We start from the raw sequence: 19,600 nt of genomic DNA, 5'->3' as shown, positions 1-19,600 counted from the left end.
TATATATATATATGTATGTATATGTGCAAAGAAATGGAGAAATCGAGTCTTACATATGTGCAAAACTGCAAGGTTAAGAGCCTATACTTTGCACTGTTGTAGTATCAACAGGTATTAGGGCATTTAGCATTTACATTTACTTAATCAGTCATCCCTTGATTACACATTGTATTACTTATTATTAGAAAAAATATGTTTTTCAGCAGATATCCTAGTTATAACAAGATTGAGCTGCGTAAGCAGTCTGGTGTATATGTGCAAGATTCATTGAGTTTGGGAAATCCCACGATCTCGTCGTACGGACGAACAGTGGCTAAATCTATCAGCCACGTTTGGACGTACAGTGGCTAAATCTATCAATTTAAAAAAAAATGTATCTTAGTTATAACAAGATTGAGATAGCTAAGCAATTTGGTGTTTATATGTTTGGCATATATTTATTTTATTTTATTTTATTTTGGGAAATACTACGATCTGTGCTTAACATATTGCAGTTAAATCAAAGGTAAACAAAAGAGGGGCTATACTTAACAACCTAATTGGAATTTAAACAACCACTGCAATGATAGAACAGAATAGAAAAATTAGATGTGGACTATTAAACATTAAATCTCTGTCTTCTAAAGCAGTATTGGTAAACAATTTGAGATCAGATAATCAAATTGATCTATTCTGTCTTACCGAAACATGGCTGTGCCATGAAGAATATGTTCGTGAATGAATGAAGCCACTCCTCCCAGTCATAATAATGCTCAAATTCCTAGAGGCTCAGGCCAAGGAGGGGGAGTTGCAGCCATATTTGATTCAAGTCTGTTAATTAATCCTAAACCTAAACTAAATTATAACTTGTTCGTAATCTTCAACATCCAACATGGAAAACATTACAGCCAATTATATTTGTTGTTGTTTACCGAGCTCCAGGTCCATATTCTGAATTTTTATCTGAATTCTCAGAGTTTTCATCATGAGTAGTCCTTAAATCAGACAAAATACTTATTGTAGGTGATTTTAATATCCATGTGGACGTTGACAGCAATAGCCTTAGTACTGCTTTCAACTCACTATTAGATTCAATTGGTTTTAGTCAAAGTGTGCATAAGGCCACACACTGTTTTAACCACACCCTCGACCTTGTGCTGGCATATGGCATCGAATTTGAAGATTTAATAATATTTCCGCAGAATCCTTTATTACCAGACCATGTCTTAATAACTTTCAAATTCTTACTATACGAAATTAGATAATAGCTTCTACACTAGATGCCTATCTGACAGTGCTATAGCTAAATTTATGGAAGATATTCCAACAGCATTTAACTCAATGTTGTGCTTTAATATAACAGAGGACATTTATGTTAACTTTAGTCCCCCCCAAATTGATAATTTTGTAGATGGTGCTACGGCCTGCCTACAGACGACTTTAGACTCTGTTGCTCCCCTCAAAAAGAAGATAATGAAGCAAAGGAAACTAGCACCTTGGTATAACTCCCAAACTTGCAAATTAAAACAAATCTCACGAAAACTTGAAAGTAAATGGTGTTCCACCAAACTGGAAGAATCTCGTTTAGATTGGGCCCTCAGAAATGCCAGATCAGACTATTACTCATCACTAATAGAAGAAAATAAGAACAACCCAAGGTTTCTTTTCAGCACTGTAGCCAGGCCAGCTCTATTGAACCATCTATTCCTATAGCTCTGAGTAGTGATGACTTCATGAGCTTCTTTAATGATAAAATTATAACAATTCATATCAGTTACAATTCATCACCTTTTGCCCTCAACTTCTAACGGTTCACCTTTAAACGCAGGACTGCTAGAAAGAACGACAAGACCTGACATATACTTAGACTGCTTTTATCCTATAGACCTTCAACAATTAATGTTAAAGGTCTCTTCAGCTAAACCATCCACCTGTCTCTTAGACACCATCCCAATAAGGCTACTTAAAGGGATATTCCACCATTGGAAAGATGAATATATCTTTAAATTGGATTACTTATGCAGTAGAAATGTTAAAAAAGTTAGAAATTGGTGGCTTCTAGGCCAAGAAAAGCCAGAAAATGTGTTTTTGGCTCATGTGGATGAAAGACACCAAATCCCAGAATGCACTTGCTTCGCTGCTTTAGAGTCTACTCCCAAGCCAGTTAACACATAGCTATTAGCATTAGCGCTTGGTGGGGTGTAAACACAGAGTATAAACACAGCCGTAAATTTGCGTGGAATGTAGAATGGTCGGCATTTAACAGTCACAAACTCTACCAGCAGTTAGCAGTTAGTTGGATACAAGCACCAGTCCGTGATAACACAGCCCTCCTCCACTAGTCTTACCCGGCGACAGAGCAGCCGGCCTGGTAGCTGGATAGTCCCAGAGCCATCTTTCTCTATCACTCTGGATAGTCCGGTACACTGTTGTTCAGCCATGTTTCCACAACAACAAAAACACAGCAGTCTCTGAACTCGCATTAGGAGTTTCGTTGAAGTTGGATGTAGTCCAGTATGTTGTAATGAGCGGACACTTGCAAGATGGATTGATGGAACAGGTGGCCGGCTAGCGTTAGCTTTCCACCGGCACTCGCTCCGCGTTCCCCGCTGATAATGTCCCTTTACTGGCCAGAGGCATCGAGCAACACCGCTAGTCTCCATAGCAGGCGAAGCTCGCATAGTGTGTCGAGTATTCCATCTGCAATAAAGTGTCCTACATATTCTCCAATCTTTACCAATGAGGTAACAGAGACGGCACTGGTGAAAATGAGTAATGACCTTCTAACTGCTGCTGACAAAGGACTTGCCTCCGTACTTGTCCTATTAGATCATGGTGCTGCATTAGACACTATTTACCATACCATCCTGTTACAGAGATCGGAACATTTTGTTGGCATTAAAGGAATCTCACTAAGCTGGTTTAAGTCCTATTTCTCTGATCGATCTCAATTTGTTAATGTTAACAATAAATCCTCTAGGTATGCTAAAGTTAGCCATGTCGTTCCACAAGGCTCAGTGCTTGGATCAATTTTATTCTCCTTATATATGCTTCCTCTAGGCAATATTATTCGGAAACACTCAATTAACTTTCACTGCTATGCGGATGACACCCAATTATACTTATCAATTAAGCCAGACGAAACCAGTCAGTTAGCTAAACTTCAAGTATCCATTAAAGATATAAAATCATGGATGACCTACAATTTTCTGATGTTAAACTCAAACAAAACTGAAGTTATTGTGCTGGGCCCTAAACACCTCTAAACCTCATTATCCAAAGATATAATTACTCTGGATGGTATTGCCCTGGCCTCCAGCACTACTGTCAGAAATCTAAGAGTTATTTTTTGATCAGGATATATCCTTTAACGCCCACTTAAAACAAACCTCAAGAACAGCCTTTTTTCATCTTCGTAACATTGCCAAAATTAGGCACATCCTGTCTCAAAACGATGCTGAAAAACTAGTTCATGCATTCGTTACTTCCAGGCTGGACTACTGTAATTCCTTACTGTCAGCCGCAGCGCGTGTTCTGACAAGAACCAAGAAAAGAGCTCATATTTCTCCTGTATTAGAGTCTCTGCATCTCAGGATTGAATTTAACATCCTTCTCCTGACCTACAAAGCTCTAAATGGTCAATCACCATCATATCTTGAAGAGCTCATAGTACCTTATTGTCCCGCTAGAGCACTGCACTCCCAGAATGCAGAGTTACTTGTGGTTCCTAGAGTCTCTAAAAGTAGAATAGGAACCAGAGCCTTCAGCTATCAGGCTCCTCTCCTGTTGAACCAGCTCCCAGTCTGGCTTCGGGGGGCAGACACCATCACCACATTTAAGAGTAAATGTGGAGGTGCTCGGCAAACACATATTGGATTCAGCCCCGGAGCTGGAACGAGCTCACCGCACGCTAATGGCGAAACCAGGGCCCGGCCAGAAGCCCAGGGCAGTCGTGATGTGTTTCCACAGATTCCAGATCCGCCAGCTGGTAGTGCACGAAGCTCGAAAACAAAGGGGCAAACTAAAATACAAGGACTCCCGATCCACATCTTTGAGGACTATTCTCCCGAGATACTCGAGCAACGCTCCGCATACCGAGACATGATGAAAGAGCTCTACGTCCTAGGCCTCAGGCCTGCACTTCACTATCCGGCCAAGCTGTTTTTCTCAACCGAGGAAGGGCCGAAGCATTGGCTTATTTCCCCTAAGGCCGCTCAGGACTTAATTTCTTCTCAGTGCCGACGCAGTTCGGGACCCATGGAGGATTGAAATTGCCCAGCAACATGGCGGCTACGTTAAAACTGCCCGGAGAGCCGGCTTTTGTTTACATCACGGCCACGCGGTGGGCTAACGCGGGTTGCTAGCTCTCGGCAGCAGGCCACTCTTAGCACCCGGCCAACCACAGCACGCTAGCCCGCCTCGCCGTGCATTGGCCCGGTAAGACTGCTCTTAGCTGTAGGCTATGAATGTTACCTTAAGTTTTTATTATGACTGTTTGTGTATTTTCGTTCCATACTTTAAAATATGCTTCTCCTGTTCAAAGTCGTAGTATTATGACTTTTTATGTACTTATGTTCCATACTTTAAAGGCAGCCTCCCTGTCCTTGTCACACAAGGCGTTGGACCTACTTGGCGGCTTGTAAACTTTTTTTTTCTTCTGATTTTACTGGCCTTTAGCTGACATTGCTGGTGATCAGCTGTCTCTTTTGAATTGACTCTTTGCCAAGCCTGATCAGGACCACCGTGGGCCTCACGTAGCTGAGGCTGTGATGAGGCAACATATTTCTGCAATGACTTTGTTTGACTATAGTTTAACTATGCTTCTCCTATTCAAAGTCGTAGCAGCAACGTTTTTGTGAATCTGTATTCTTAAGTTGCAGGTGATATTTCATTAAACTCTCCCACGCTTACTCATTTTAAAATGTATTTGTATCTATATGTATCAACCTGCTGACTCATGTTGTGCCTTGTTGGTACTACAATCTCGTCTCTGTTTTTCCACAGTGTCTTTACTTTTATTTTCATAACTGCATATGTAACATATATACAGTGGGGAGAACAAGTATGTGATACACTGCCGATTTTGCAGGTTTTCCCACTTACAAAGCATGTAGAAGTCTGTAATTTTTATCATAGGTACTCTTCAACTGTGAGTGACGAAATCTAAAAATCCATAAAATCACATTGTATGATTTTTAAGTAATTAATTTGCATTTTATTGCATGACATAAGTATTTGATACATCAGAAAAGCAGAACTTAATATTTGGTACAGAAACCTTTGTTTGCAATTACAGAGATCATATGTTTCCTGTCGTTCTTGAACAGCTTTGCACACACTGCAGCAGGGATTTTTGCCCACTCCTCCATACAGACCTTCTCCAGATCTGGTTTCGGGGCTGTCGCTGGGCAATATGGACTTTCAGCTCCCTCCAAAGATTTTCTATTGGGTTCAGGTCTGGAGACTGGCTAGGTCACTCCAGGACCTTGAGATGCTTCTTACGGAGCCACTCCTTAGTTGCCCTGGCTGTGTGTTTTGGGTCGTTGTCATGCTGGAAGACCCAGCCACGACCCATCTTCAATGCTCTTATTGAGGGAAGGAGGTTGTTGGCCAAGATCTCGCGATGCATGGCCCCATCCATCCTCCCTTCAATACGGTGCAGTCGTCCTGTCCCCTTTGCGGAAAAGCATCCCCAAAGAATGATGTTTCCACCGCCATGCTTCACGGTTGGGATGGTGTTCATGGGGTTGTACTCATCCTTCTTCCTCCAAACACGGCGAGTGGAGTTTAGACCAAAAAGCTCTATTTTTGTCTCATCAGACCACATGACCTTTTCCGATTCCTCCTCTGGACCATCCAGATGGTCATTGGCAAACTTCAGATGGGCCTGGACATGCGCTGGCTTGAGCAGGGGGACCTTGCGTGCGCTGCAGGATTTTAATCCATGACGGCGTAGTGTGTTACTAATGGATTTCTTTGAGACTGTGGTCCCAGCTCTCTTTAGGTCATTGACTAGATCCTGCCGTGTAGTTCTGGGCTGATCCCTTACCTTCCTCATGATCATTGATGCCCCACGAGGTGAGATCTTGCATGGAGCCCCTAGACCAAGGGAGATTGACTGTCATCTTGAATCTTCTTCCATTTTCTAATAATTGCACCAACAGTTGTTGCCTTCTCACCAAGCTGCTTGCCTATTGTCCTGTAGCCCATCCCAACCTTGTGCAGGTCTACAATTTTATCCCTGATGTCCTTACACAGCTCTCTGGTCTTGGCCATTGTGGAGAGGTTGGAGTCTGTTTGATTGAGTGTGTGGACAGGTGTCTTTTATACAGGTAACGAGTTCAAACAGGTGCAGTTAATACAGGTAATGAGTGGAGAACAGGAGGGCTTCTTAAAGAAAAACTAACAGGTCTGTGAGAGCCGGAATTCTTACTGGTTGGTAGGTGATCAAATACTTATGTCATGCAATAAAATGCAAATTAATTATTTAAAAATCATACAATGTGATTTTCTGGATTTTGTTGAAGTGTACCTATGATAAAAATTACAGACTTCTACATGCTTGTGAGATCTTGGCCAACAACCTCCTTCCCTCAATAAGAGCACTGAAGATGGGTCATGGCTGGGTCTTCCAGCATGACAACGACCCAAAACACACAGCCAGGGCAACTAAGGAGTGGCTCCGTAAGAAGCATCTCAAGGTCCTGGAGTGACGTAGCCAGTGTCCAGACCTGAACGCAATATAAAATCTTTGGAGGGATCTGAAAGTCCGTATTGCCCAGCGACAGCCCCGAAACCAGATCTGGAGAAGGTCTGTATGGAGGAGTGGGCAAAAATCCCTGCTGCAGTGTGTGCAAAGCTGTTCAAGAACGACAGGAAACATACGATCTCTGTAATTGCAAACAAAGGTTTCTGTACCAAATATTAAGTTCTGCTTTTCTGATGTATCAAATACTTATGTCATGCAATAAAATGCAAATTAATTACTTAAAAATCATACAATGTGATTTTATGGATTTTTAGATTCCGTCACTCACAGTTGAAGAGTACCCATGATAAAAATTACAGACTTCTACATGCTTTGCAAGTGGGAAAACCTGCAAAATCTGCAGTGTATCAAATACTTGTTCTCCCCACTGTACATATGTATATACTTATACATACTTTATAACAGTAATATGGACAGTGAGACTGGAAGCATGCAGGCACATGCTTTTTTGAGTCAGGGGATAAAGCTGGAAGCTTCTGGCTCATCAGGCCAGAGCCGAAGCAACCTCACGACTAATTCCTGCCATTAGAGCCAACTCAGGCGAGATCCACACTGATCCCGTCAACATACAGTAAATGAAATATTTGCCGAATTCTATGCTGAAATGTATACCTATGACTGCCCTCCCATTGCAGACGACACGCTTAATAATATAACTTTCCCCCAAATAAATGTTGATTCCGTGAATGACTTGGGTGGAAGCAGCAGGTCAGAGCGATAACTAGACAGAGACACAGATTAAGTATGAGCAGAAGATAACACGGGCAAAAACTGGAGTACAACTGGGACTCAGAGCCAAGTTACCACATGGGTTGTAGATAAAGAACTGGCGCTGAAGAGGTGATCAGCCCGGGTTTAAGTATTGCTGGGTTGAATCTTGGAGATTAGCTGCAGCTGCGAAGAACGGCTGTGCAGAGTTGAATCGGCCACGCCCCTTTACCTACTTTCCTCTGGACCACACCTCCAGCACTCCAAGTGGAAAAAACACAGACAAACACAGACACACAGGGAAAGATATCCAAAACAGGGCGGAGAGAGCAGCTGACCATAACACTGATATTGTTCTGTTATTGGACTGATCTGTTGTTTGGGGAATTGGGAACACTTGGAACCCAGGCGGATGTGTAGATGGCACAAAGCTGTGCAATGGACAATCAAGGTTCAGTTAGTTGTCGGGGATTTCCGGTCAGTGGACTCAGGTTTGATCGATGGTTAAGTGATGCTCTATTCTGCCTGTCCTATGTGTGTGTATGCGGTTGTGTCTGTTGTATGTCATTCGTGTTTTTTTTTGTTTTTTTTGTTCTCTTTCTTTCTGCCATGAGACTGGGATGGCTGGACACAAACAGAGGTGTACTATGGGAAGCTTTGAAAGCCTATATCAGAGGCCAGCTCATCTCCTTTGTCTCTCATTTAAAAAGAGTCGAAATGTCCCGAACGGCGAACTTACTACGGAAAATTAAGGACATCGATGACAAACACGCGGCTGGCCCAGACTCTACCCTTTACAGAGAACGTCTTAGGTTGCAAGCAGACTTTGACCTCTTATCTACGAACAGATCCAAGCTTTGTCTGCTCAAAAAGCGCTTTTTTGAGTCAGGGGATAAAGCTGGGAAGCTTCTGGCTCATCGGGCCAGAGCCGAAGCAACCTCACGACTAATTCCTGCCATTAGAACCAACTCAGGCGAGATCCACACTGATCCCGTCAACATACAGTAAATGAAATATTTGCCGAATTCTATGCTGAAATGTATACCTATGACTGCCCTCCCATTGCAGACGACACGCTTAATAATATAACTTTCCCCCAAATAAATGTTGATTCCGCGAATGACTTGGGTGGTCTTATAACCATTGCTGAGGTTCAAGGAGCCATTAACTCGCTACAGAGCTGTAAATCCCCAGGGCAGGATGGCTTCACTGTAGAGTATTACAAAACATTTTTCGCTCTCCTCACGCCGGTACTAAGAGATATGTACAACGAGGCTTTTCGTCATTGTCGCCTGCCGGACTCCCTGTCGAAGGCCACTATCTCCCTAATTCTTAAGAAGGGGAAATATCCCCTTCTTTGTGGCAGCTACAGACCAATCTCTCTCTCCTCAATGTGGACCTCAAAATTCTCTCAAAGGTTCTTGCACTCTGTCTTCAACGAGTGATGCCCTCCATTATCTCGCTAGACCAGACAGGATTCATGCCTGGCCGACAGTCTTCCCACAACACTAGACGCCTACTTAACATCATCCACTCGTCAAGTAATGATACCCTGAAAATCGTGGTGTCCCTCGACGCCGAAAAGGCCTTTGAGAGGGTCGAGTGGGGGTACCTGTATGAGGCAATGGACGGGATTGGCCTGGGCAAAAATTCTATCCTCTGGATCAGATATTTATATTCATCCCCGATTTCCTCAGTTCAAACTAACGACACGTTATCACCCCTCTTCTCACTCCGGAGAGGTACCAGGCAGGGTTGCCCTCTGTCGCCACTCCTGTTCGCCATCACAATGGCCATTTAGCTTCGCTCAGAGGAAGGTTTCGAAGGCATCCCTCGATCTGGCTCATCGACACATAAAGTCTCACTGTATGTGGACGACCTGCTCCTGTACATCTCTAACCCAGCCATCTCGCTTCCTGTGATTTTAAATATTCTGGAACGGTTCGGTGCATATTCTGGCTACAAGCTTAACGATCAGAAAAGCGAGCTCCTACCGATAAACTCTCTGGCTATGCAGCTCCCATGCTCTCTGTTGTCGTTTAAGTGGGCAGAGGACAGGTTTCGCCACTTTTTTCATTACAACCGCCATTTCAGACATGTTCCGCAAAAACTGAAAGTGATTTTGACCACTGGTCGGTCTTACCGCTCTCCCTCATGAGCCGGATAAATGTAATTAAGATGGTTGTCCTCCCCGAATTCCTTTATCTTTTCCAGCACATCCCTGTACTTATCGTTAAATCTTTTTTTGATAAGCTGGACAGGGCAATTTCTAAATTTCTTTGGGGCAGCAAACCTGCTAGGATCCAAAAGACGATATTACAGTCCCCAAAGACTGAGGGAGGTCTGGCACTCCCTAACTTTAGACGATATTACTGGGCAGCTAACTTGCAAAAAATGTTATACTGGATGAACGACTGCGCCTCACTGTCTGTCTGGGTACATTTGGAGAAGGCTAGCTCACACCTTCCTCTGCGGTCGGTCCTCTGCTCCCAGCTTCCTCTGCCTTCAACATCTGTGGGCGCATGCCTGATTGTATCCCTCTCACTTAAGATCTGGAGTCAGGTTAGGAAAATCTACAGCTTACAGTGCCCCTCCTTCTGGACCCCACTGCTTAAAAACCGTGTCTTTACACCTTCAAGTTCAGACCTGGCTTTTAGGGCCTGGCACAGAAATGGCATCGTCAGTGTCAAGGACCTATACAAGGATGGCCTTCGTGGCCTCCCACGGCCGACAACAATCCACGAGCGCCCGGTGGTCTGGCTATGTCCTCCAGAGGACATGTCATGCCTTTGCGACGTAAACTTGTTTATTGCCCCCTAAAAATAATAATAATAATAATAATAATAAGTGTCGGAGCAATCTGCACACTACTGTTTACCTTTTCCTGCTACAACCGAATTCCCACAGGACTTCAGCGCCTGACTACAGCTAGCCTTCTCTAACGCTATCACTGTGCAAGCTGCAGACATCATTTGGCCCGTTTCCATGTAGTTACATAGTCACTGACATGGTCATCACCCCTACAGTGCTCAATTACCTATTTTTACGGGGGGAAAAAACTTTTCGTTGCGAAGACATGATCTGTCCGCTGGAGGACATAGCCAGACCACCAGCGCTCGGTGGATTGTTATCGGCCGCGGGAGGCGACGAAGGCGGGAACGGGAGAGAAAGCAGAAGCAAGGATGCTGGTTGGGCCTGCTAGCCCGGCTAAGGGAACTACCACACAGACTGCCACTGCCAAGCCTCCTACTCACCAACGCCAGATCGATCACACACAAAATGGATGAACTACAACTACACACGGAACTGCTGCGTGATGATTATCACCGAAGCCTGGCTGAACACACTCATCCTGGACGGCAGCTAGCAGCTAGCAGGGTGAGCTAGCTACTGGCAGGATCGAGACAGGGTAGGTGAATTTAAACACATGTTGTTGTCACGTAAGGGCCCTGTTCATGTTGCACAGACATTTTAATTGCATTTTGTGTCTTTTAAGAGGCACAAAGACACTCTTTAGAACATGCCCCCACAACTGCCATTTTAGCTAACTGGGAGCTTTAGACGTAGCTGCAGCAACTGCAGTATGCTAGCAGTTTTTTTACTCGCATATTTAGAGCGATCAAGATTCACGTAAAAATTGGCCGGACTTCTCCTTTAATTGGGTCCAGTAAAGAAGGCAACGCACCAGAACCGTGCCATCCCAGTCCAAATACAGGTCCTCGCCACTCTGGGGGCCACCGGCTGTTTCCCGAGGGACTTCTTTGGATATAATATAAAATTCTGTTAAATCTAGGTCTGGTATATCGAAGCTGTCCTTGAGTGTCGAAATGCCTGCCGTTTGACAGTATTATTAATATAGGTAGTCTATAGATCAGGTTTCCCTACACTATGCGAGAACAGGCCAACAATTGCCAGGGTCATTAACATACTGATCAGCATTCATGAGGTGCTTTGCATTGACTATTTATGGTTCAAAATGTGCGTGTACAGGGCCGTATAAAGGGCTGATTCACGTATGCACACTTGTGAGTAATCTGTGATTACAGGATTCGTACACCTTTTACAAGGTCAAATTCAAGCACTTTTCAAGCACTTTCAAGGTCCATATTAAAGCTTCTTCCATCACCTTACACCACTGTAAATTGCATACCAATACATAGTTTTAGCTACAGAGTGAGACCTCTCACTGCTGTAACATCTTTGTTGGCAGTTGCACATGCGCGGTAGCTAAGTAAGGATCACATCATCTAGCTAGCTAGCTGTTTGTTTCTATAACTTCAGTAGTACAAGGCAGGATTAGCCGGGAGACTTCTTCTAAACGAGGGCACACTTCCAACTTTGTGTGGGACATGTATGTAGTTCTTATGTAGATTATGGTGAACTAGTGTGTGTTGTAGCAGTGGTTTGCCATTCAGAACGAGCTAGCATGCTTTAGCCACCTCGTTTCGGCTAGTGATGTAAAAAGCCCTGCCGATTTTGAACAGCTCACCCGGAGACTGAAGGCAGGACACATTCAGAAACCCATATCTCACTCAAAACAGCATGGGTGTTTTCTTTTCCAAGTTTGTATGGGTGTGGAAGCACCAGAGACACAAAATAACACCCCAAATCCCAGAAAAAGTGATTTTCTTTCATAATATGGGCATTTTGATTTAATTTAATATAATGAACTCAACCAGATGTGTACATGTAAACAAATCAACTTAAAGTTGACTTCAGTGGACTTTATACTCCTGTTGAAAAAAAAGAAGAAAATACACCAAACAACACAAAATACTGAAAAACTAAACAAATCAGCTTAAGTAAGTGGCCTTTATCGCTTTCTGTTGAATAAAACAAACAAAAAAACTGCACTAAACACAGAACATTGTACGTTAAGGTCATATAGTACGTTAAGGACCTGTGAAGGAGTGTCGTTGAGCTCCTTCAGCTTGTCGTTTAGCTGTTTTTCTACAGCCTCCAGACTTTTTTGTTTTTCTTTTGCAGCTCTGCGAAGACCATTTGATTTCTCGATAAAGCTGAATTTTCCAACCAATTCAGCTTTCTCTGCATTACTACTTGCAGATTTCAGGAGTCAAGTCAAGTCAAGTTTATTTATATAGCACATTTCATACCCGTGGCAATACAATGTGCTTCACACAAAACAAAAGCAACGTTCAGTACATGATCATAAAAACAATACCATTAAAAGCATGAGAACATTAACGCATAAAAAACAGTAAAAGATAAAAGCATAAAATAAAATAAAGAAAAGAATATTAAAAATCATCAGTCTACCACAATAAGTGGGTTATAAACAGGGGTTATGTGCTCAGTTCTTTTTGTTTTTGTAAGAACTCTGGCTGCTGCGTTTTGTATCATTTGAAGCTATTTAAGGGTCTTTTTTGGAAGGCCTGTGAACAGCCCATTGCAATAATCAACCCTACTGGAAATAAAAGCATGAATCAGTTTCTCTAAGTCATCTTTTGACATAAAACCCCTAAGTTTGGTAATGTTTTTGAGATGGTAAAATGCTGATTTAGTAATTGCTTTCATATGGCTGTTAAAATTTAGATCGCTGTCTATGAGGACGCCAAGATTTCTAACAGTATCCTTTGTTTTAAGTCCTTTTTTGTTGAGCATGGTGGCAATCCTATCTCTTTCTTCCTTTTTACCGAATATTATTGCTTCAGTTTTGTCTTTGTTTAGCTGGAGGAAGTTTTGTGACATCCAGTGATTTATTTCAAGAGGGCCATAATCATTAGGTGTCAAAGCTAGGTATATTTGGGTGTCGTCAGCATAGCTATGATAGGAGATAAGATTATTCTTTAAAAGTTCAAGTGGGAGCATATAAAGGTTAAAAAGCAGTGGACCCAAAATTGAGCCCTGGGGGGACTCCACAGGTCAAGGACGTAGGTGCTGAGGTGCAGTTGCCAACGGTAACAAAAAAAACTCCTGTCTTGCAGGTATGATTTCAGTCACTTAACAACAACACCTGATAAGCCAACCCAGTTTTCCAGTCGGTGGAATAAAATGCTGTGATCAACCGTGTCAAAGGCTGCTAAGGTCCAGCAATACTAGTACTAATGCTTTACCTGCATCTGTGTTCAGGCGTATGCCATTTACAACTTTGACAAAAGCTGTTTCAGTGCTGTGATTAGCACGAAAACCTGACTGAAAATCATCAAGGCAGTTATTCAGGGTTAAAATGTGGTTAGCTGATTAAAAACAATTTTTTCGATAATTTTACCTACAAACGGTAAATTGGATATGGCCTATAGTTGTTTAATGTAGAGGCGTCCAAGTTATTTTTCTTCAGCAAGGGTTTTACAACAGCTATTTTCAGGGAGCTGGGAAAAGTGTCAGTCTGTAATGATGTATTTATAATTTCAAGCAAATCTGTTGTTATGAGGTGAATGACAGATTTAAAAAAGCTCGTAGGTAGAATAACCAATTCACATGTGGACGAATTGAGGTTTTGTACCGTTTTTTCGAGGATTTCAATGTCAACTAAGTGAAATTCAGAAATCAAGTTAAGTGCTCCCCTTTTTGTCACTGGTGAGTCAAGGTTCTGAGTGATTAGCATTTGAGATGATATGCTCAATCTGATTTTATCAATTTTACCCTTGAAAAATGATGCAAACTCATTGCACTTTCCTGTTGAAACAAGCTTGGGTCCTAATTGTGAAGGGGGATTAGTTAACTTTTCGACTGTTGAAAAAAGTTCTCCAGCATTGTTCATATTCTTGCTGATGATGTTGGAAAAGAAACACTGTCTTGCTTTGCATGTTTCAGAGTTGTATTTGCGTAGCATTTCTTTGTGTATTTGAAAATGGATAAGTAGTTTGGATTTACGCCATTTTCTTTCAGTCTTCCTACATTCTCTCTTTAGGAGTTTGATCGTTGGATTTTGTTTCCATGGAGCTTTCTGCTTCTCAGCGACTCTTTTATGTTTAAATGGAACAATAACATCCATAATGTTAACCATTTTTGAGTTAACATTATCCATTAAATCATCTAGTGAGTCTGATGGTTGACTCAAGGTTTCTGACTCATGTTCAAAGAGAACACCAGTGTGATCATTTATGATTCTCTTTCTTACCATCACACAACTGAATTTGCGGGGACATAAATACATTAAAGAAGATACAGAAATGATCAGAAGGACCCTTATGTCCTCCTCCATCCTCTTCTTTTTGGCCTTGATCTCAGCTATCTCCTCCATTACTCCCGTCCTCTTCTGAGCAGTCTGCTCATCTTGTTTTCAACATTTTTGGTCATCCAGATAATTGTGATATTTCTGCCTGGCAGCAGTTGCAGAGAGGAATAGCTCCTTTGTGTAGACTATGTTGAGTAGCCCTCCAATATGGTCCACATGGTCATGAATGATCCACTGAGCAATCAGAGAATGCTCTTTCAGGTTCTCCACCATCACCTCTTTGTTAACTGAAAACCCTCTCTCAACAGAGGCTTGACCATGGGAGAGGACCAGGACGAGTTTTACTACCTCCCAGAGATGGTAAAACTCTGCCTTGTTTGATAAATGTTCATGGTAGAATTCATCCAACCTTCCCATCTGTGGGTTGAAATTCCTGAAGGAATCTGAGGCACACATCAGATTGTGGTCATAAAAGTGGCCAAACTCCCTCAGAATGTCATCACAGCTTTGTTCTTCAATGCGGCCAGATTCCACGAGGAGTCGGAAAACAGTGCTGAGTTTTGGACACTTGTCTCTTTGCTTTTTTTTAGGTGCACCCTTGGATCAAGGACAGACAGGCCTCTAACAAGCATATATTTAAGTGGTGCCTTTTCAAACAGTTTGGACACCATCTTCAGTAAAAACAGCTTGCAGTTCTGTCTGAACTCCAGCCTCAGCTTGTGCTCCTCTAGGGCTCGCTCTGTGACAAATCCGACTCTCAGTTTAGTGACATCTATGTGGTTGACTGAGTTAGCATAGTCAACTTGAAGAAGTTTTACAGGGGTAGTTGCATCCTTCATGACACTGGACTTGACAAACTTCTCCATTAGACTCAGAAACGCACATAAACAGCAGCATGGGTTTGTCCGTCTGGTATAACCTCAAAAATTGTGTGATTTCCCTAGCTACCATTAGAAAGAAGTTCAGATTTGCTGGGAAGAGGGCATCTTGCACAATCATCTCAGCCGTCTTGAAAGACTTTGTAAGTGGCTCTGTTAGAGTTTTCATTTTAGCAGCAGTGATGCACATTTTCTGAGAGCGCCATATCTGAAGGGCACGCTCAGCCACCGCCACATTTTCCAGCCACTGATGACTATAGAAGTCAAGAGGGAAGGATGTACAACCAGTGACTTCTGTGTCCCTATGAGCTGGAACATCCTTGAATAGCCATTTAAGGCTTGACAGAGCATTTCCCAGCTCCCAGTCTGTGAATGCACATCCTGCTCTGAAGGAGTTGTGTAGTATATGCAATCCACAACTTCCAACATTTAACATTTTCTTGTTTGTTTGTCAATGTTCTACTGGGCCAGTGAGAAGAGCTTCAAATTCACATTTGGGCCATCCATCGACAGCTCATCAGGTTCTGGAAGCCTATATCCGAACACACTTTTTCAACCTTCTCATGCATTTGTTCTGCAGTGTGATGACCAATGAAAAATGATGTTAGGTACCTTGAGACTTTCATCAAACAGAAGTACATATTCAGACTCTTTCTTGGCTTTGGCCTTCATCAGGGAAGAGAAATGAGGAGCAATCCCAAATGTGGTGTGCTTTTCTCTCCCCACAAATAAACTGCTTTGCAATTTCACTGGCAGAAAACATGGTTCTGAAAATGTCTGCTGTATTCTCACATGATTTGTAGGAATAGTGGCTGGTTACAACTTTTGTTGCCCAGCATATTTCTGCTTGAAGTGTTGGATTAGAGCTGACAAATGATTTTATGGTGCTGGTTGCCTTATGTGCATTAGAAGACTGGACTGGAGGACATGGGCGTAAATCTCATCTAACAGTTGGGGGGAACAATAAACATAAAATTTCTGAAGCGAAAATTTTGAAAGGGACACAAATAATACAGCCATTATACTTGTAGAGGATATGTGTACACAGAGGAAAGCCTTAATACTATCATTAGTGTAGCATGGAGACTGTACCATTATCCTTCTTTTCAGTGTTTCTCTTGATTCAATGAAAAAAAAATGTTTTCCATACTTGTAGTAACTACCTCATCCAACCAAATAGCAAGACTTCTATAATACGACTCTTGTTACATTAGCTGATCATAATGTAAATTAGTGAGCCACTGGTAAAGCTCATCTGCTATCCCTGACAGCCACACACCTCCAAAAATATTAACTAAGCTCAACACACTTACCTGAGACTCTAGGACTGACTATCCCTGGTCTCCTGTTCCTCAGTTCTTTCTCTCTTCTTTGCCTGTGACATAGTGACGTTAGTATTTTCATAAGCACCCATCCTGATAAAGATGTTACCAAATTGTCTTGATATGAGGACTTATTGTACTTACTTGGCGTTTTGGTGTATTGAAAGAGGATCTTTTGTCTTTTTTTCTTTGTCATTTTATCACATAAATGTTTAACATCAGATGTCTAAATATGAGTTAGATTCATAGGTTCACCATGCCGTCATATTATAATCATGGCCCGAGCGCCGACAGCGTCAAAGGCCCTATTGAAACTAAAGGAATTATTTTTTTTTTTTTTTGGCAAATGAATTGCCTTTTTGAGGGGCTTAACATACTCAAAAACTCATCAAAATTGGCGGTTGCATCAAGACTGTTGAAAATATATGTATTTTAAGGGTTTCAGGAATAGGCGCACAAAAATGGCTCACTAGCACCCCCTACAAAATTTAAAAAATTGAGCCCCTGCAGTATGTTTAACGTAGACTCACAAACTTGGTACACATATGTAGCAGGTTAGGACGTACAAAAAACGTCATTGGAGCCATACCCTAAACCCAACAGGAAATCGAAATTAGTGCGATTTTGGCCATTTCCACATGTGGTACTTTAACAAACTCCTAAAGATTTCATCCGATCAACTTCAAATTTGGTCTGTGCCATCTTAAGACCTTAGAGATGAAAACTTATTAAAAGAAAAACTTTTCGTCATAGGGCATGGCTGTGGCGGGGTAGCCGTTTTGAGTGTTTAGCGATGAATGAGAAAGTGGCTGTAACTACAGTGTACATTGTCATATCTGCTTGAAATTTTCCACAATCAACAAGAGTCCAGGTCTGAGGACATATAGAGGCCAATATTGACTTTTGGTCATAGCGCCTCCCACTGGCAACAGGAAATCAGCCTTATATGACAAACATCATCCGATTTACATGAAACTTAGAATGTGTGGTCTACATGTGATACTGAGCTGCCCCCTATACTTTAACCACACCCACTTACTCAGGTTACGCCCCCTTTCACAACATTTTAAGGTAGACCCTTGTGTGAGGTATCATTGAACTCAGCAGATAGTTCCTTGTTCATTGGTCATGGTTTGGCCCGCCCCCCTATGCTTAAGTCACGCCCCTTTCATAACTGGTGACCCGTTTCAGGTAGAGTCTTGTGTGAGGTATCATTAAACTCAGCAGGGAGTTCCCTTTTCATTGGTGTCAATTTGCATTGCCTGAGTGCCGTGCAAAGGGCCCGTCCAACGCTGCTTGCAGCTTTAATTCTAAAATGATCTTGCGTCCTCCACATAAAAATTAGGTTTCCTCTGGGACAGAGGATATATATTTAACTTAACCACTTAAACACAACTGTAGATCTTCAGTATTAACCCTAATATCAGTTCACACACATAACGTTAGGCTTATCACCGTATTAACGTTAGTTGTAGTGGGTGCATTCCTATCCAACAAGCTAGTAAAACAAGCTAAGTAATGTTACATTATACTATATTACACTAACATAGCAAACTTTTCTGTCATGACTAATTTATTAATTACTCAGCATAATTTCTATTTGAGAAAAGAAAAACTTCATCTGATGTTAATGTGAGTGAAATATCCTTGAACAACCTACTTACTACATTCCAAAACTAGCAAATCAAACTTATCTTAAACTACCAGTATGTTCTCTCATTCTCTCCTGTGGTCCATCGGACTTGTTGTGTGTAAAGCAGGCACTGGACCAAGCCACTGTGAGGTAGGGGAGGGGGGACTCAAAATGTTTCTAAACTTAAAAAGCATTTTTTGGGGTTTGTAATGTTTTACTACTTACACAGATATTTTAAGTATACATCATTATGTTATTTACAATACACAGCATGGTTTCTAATGATATTTCTAGGGGGGAACAACCCTTAGATGGGGGGGGTCCTGACCCCCCCGACCCCCCTCGGATTTACGCCTATGCTGGAGGAGTGGATGTGGATGGTAGACGGGCTACTCCACCAGCTGCTTCCACTGCACTGTTACTGCTGGTTGTATGGATGGATGTAGCTGTGCTTTTCTGCCCAAAATATCACTTACTACTGGACCTGGATTCAGATGACTTCACATCAGGTCTTGATGCTTTTTTTTCCTAAATAACAACAAAAAGTATCAGCAAGATGCTAAAAATGACAGTTGTCAGTTAACTATGTTGCTGTATAAATCCTGAATTATCACCTTTAAAATATTTAATCTCTTCATGGTTCATAACGTACAGTAAGACAGCTATGGAGAGTAGCACTGAGTGGGAGGATTTGAGCCAAATGACATTCAGCTGGTTCATTCTGTGTCAAATCAGACAAATTCCAGGAAAACAGTTGCTGCACCCTCTTAGATTTTGTTCAAAGTTTATGCTACCCTTAACGTCAGACTTTTCACACTTTTTTCCAAATCTAGGGCATGCCGTACAAACTTGTAACGGTTCAGTCACATTGACATGTTTGTCTTCCACCTTACAAAGTTTGGCCTGCCTATGAATAATACTTTTCATTATATTAATGTCCAAATATTGCTTCCCAGATAATGTGATTTTCAGGCCGTAAAAGTGAAGTAATTTCAAGGGCTGAAAATATGAAGACATAGGATTTTAACAGAAATATTTTACAGGCCTTGGTTTTGGGACACATTATATAGACAAGGTTTGAACAAAATCTGAGACAGTGCAACAACAACAACAACAACAACAACCTGTATTTCCATTTTAAACCAGAAGACTCTGACAGTGCACAGGCACCTT

The 19,600-nt window shown here is 42.0% G+C and overlaps 2 pseudogenes; both read left to right on the top strand.

Annotated features, from left to right (window-relative positions):
* Positions 1 to 562: 562 nt before the first annotated feature.
* LOC144537472 (uncharacterized) lies at positions 563 to 1,787 on the top strand (annotated as a pseudogene).
* An 807-nt stretch (positions 1,788 to 2,594) lies between these two features.
* On the top strand, positions 2,595 to 4,248 carry LOC144537471 (uncharacterized; annotated as a pseudogene).
* Positions 4,249 to 19,600: the final 15,352 nt, after the last annotated feature.

The sequence above is a fragment of the Sander vitreus genome, chromosome 22 (genome assembly GCF_031162955.1).
Source record: "Sander vitreus isolate 19-12246 chromosome 22, sanVit1, whole genome shotgun sequence".
Lineage (NCBI taxonomy): Eukaryota > Metazoa > Chordata > Actinopteri > Perciformes > Percidae > Sander > Sander vitreus.
Note: the sequence above shows the minus strand (reverse complement) of the source record. Positions and strands in the feature narration are given on the sequence as shown.